This window comes from Dipodomys spectabilis, unplaced genomic scaffold, assembly GCF_019054845.1.
Source record: "Dipodomys spectabilis isolate Male_0828 unplaced genomic scaffold, ASM1905484v1 ptg000098l, whole genome shotgun sequence".
NCBI lineage: Eukaryota > Metazoa > Chordata > Mammalia > Rodentia > Heteromyidae > Dipodomys > Dipodomys spectabilis.
In genome coordinates this window covers 9,737,157-9,739,542 of record NW_024870775.1, presented here as the reverse complement: position 1 = coordinate 9,739,542, position 2,386 = coordinate 9,737,157, and positions in this window count along the sequence as shown.

The following is a 2,386-nucleotide window of genomic DNA, read 5'->3' as shown; positions in this document are numbered from 1 at the left end:
GGGTTCCGTCCCAGAAACAGTAAATAAACAAATTAACCAATCAGCAGCGCGCGGCTCCCGGTTCCTTCCCGGGCGAGCCGGCCGGACTGAACACGCTGAGCTGCGGGGCCGAGCCCACGGGGAGGGCAGCGGGCCTCATCCTCGACCTCTGGGCCTCCTTTCCAGGCCAGGACCCAGGAAGGGGTCGCCACAGAGTCCTCCGGGACCCCCAGAAGCACAGGAGAGGCCTAGGGTGAGCGGGAGCCTGGGAACCGCTCGGTCCCACCGCGGCCACACCCCACAGACACTGACTGCACCCGACTGCGCAAGCGCAGAAGGAGCCGCGCGGCTCAGGTACAGAGCGCATGCGTAGAAGGCTCCGCTCCCCCGAGTGGAAATCCGCCGATCCGGGGTTTCGACTCCACCGGGAGCTCTGTTTATAAACACACCGCGCGGCTACCAGCGAAGGGTAACCCTAAAGGCAGTGGGGTCGGAGGTCAGAGGTCACTGGGCCGGTGGTGTTGGGGATGCTGGTTGGTTGACCGGCCCTCTGCATTCTCAGGGGTCGCCGGCTGGACGGCCTGGCCAGCTAAGTGGCCTTGCCACATCCCTGCACAGCCGGGCGCCACGTGGTGCGCACGTGGTCTATCCCGGCGCAGCCCTCCCCTCCCCCACGGCTACTGCAGCGTCCCCTAGCGGCATCCGCTTCCCCATCGCGCATGCGCAGAACGCGGCGCGAGGCGCCTTCCGGTGTCCGGCCAGCGTGCGCCGTTGCCCCCTCGCGCAGGAGCTTCCCCTCCCACCCCTAGAGCCCACACGTGCAAGAGCGGGACAGACAGGGGCAGTAGGCGGGGCTTCTGTTTCTGGGAGGCGTGGCCTGCTCATGCCCCGCCCCTCCGTAGATGGTGGCGTGGACCGGGTGGATAGTCTCCATCACTTTAAATTTCTGAAGGGCAGGTCACTGTCTTCTGTCAGAGGCTGTGTTAAGTGTGCAATGGGCAGTTAACGAATGAATTCAGAGTTTTAAAAGTATTAATATATTCTAGGCTTTGTTTAAAAAATTATATCGGCTGGGCTGGGAAGGTGGCTCAGTGGGAGAGTGCTTGCCTTGCATGCCTGAGGCCCTGGGTTCGATTCCTCAGCACCACATAAGCAGATAAAGCCAGAAGTGGCGCTGTGGCTTAAGTGGTAGAGCGCTAGCCTTGAGCTGAAGAGCTGAAGGACAGCGCCCAGGCCCAGAGTTCAGGCCCCACAACCGGACCAAAAAAAACAAAAAGAGAGAGAGAGAAAGTTATATCACGGGGCTGGGAATGTGTCTTAGTGGTAGAGTGCTTGCCTAGCACACATGAAGCCCTGGGTTCGGTTCCTCAGTACCACATACACAGAAAAAACCGGAAGTGGCATTGTAGCTCAAATGGTAGAGTGCTAGCCTTGAGCAAAAGAAGCTCAGGGACAGTGCCCAGGCCCTGAGTTCAAGCCCCAGGACTGGCAAAAAAAAAAAAAAGTAAAGTTATATCACTTACTCTGTATATTTAATACAGATTAAAATCTGCATAAATCCTGTTTGGTGCTCCTCAGCATTCAGTCAGTGGTAGTTCTTATGGTTGATACTTGAAGAGGTTAAACTAAGTGCAAGTAGCTCACACCTGTAAACCTAGCTACTCAGGAGATTGAGAGCTGAGGATCCTGGATTGTAGCAAATCCCATGATTATTATCTCCAATTAACCAGGAAAAAGCTAGACCTGTGTTAAGTGATAGCATGAAGCCCTGAGTTCAAATCCCAGTATGGCACACATTTAAAAAAAATTTTTTTTAATTTAATTTTATTTTATTTGAGAACATACTGTACAGAGGGGTTACAATTACATGGGCAGGATAATGCATACATTTCTTACCAAGCATTGCAGCCTCCTCCTTTGTTTACCCTTCATCTCCCTTCCCAGCCTCCCCCCTCCCCCCCACCCAATCCTTCCCCCCCTCCCCCCCCCCCACACCAACATTGTAAAACTCGTTTTTGACATGACATTTTGTACTTCTCATTGTTGCAACAGGTCCACCTGAATCCTTAAACGACTTGTTTGTCCCCATCTCCACAAGTTATACTGACATCAAATATAGTAAAAGCGGGGGTTACACTGTGGGGGAGGGACATACAAAGCAACAAAGAAATAATCTTATAAATGCGTTAGAAACATATGCATGAAAGAAAAAAAAACATTAAAATACATATTTAAGGGTTCGTTTTCCTAACATCACATTATCTGACCTTTTCCGCTTGACTCATACATATACTAGATATTGCAAATAAGGGAAACCATGGGACCTATGTTTCTTTGGGCCTGGCTTACTTCACTTAATATAATTTTTTCCAAGCCTTTCCATTTCCTAACAAATGGGGCAATGTCA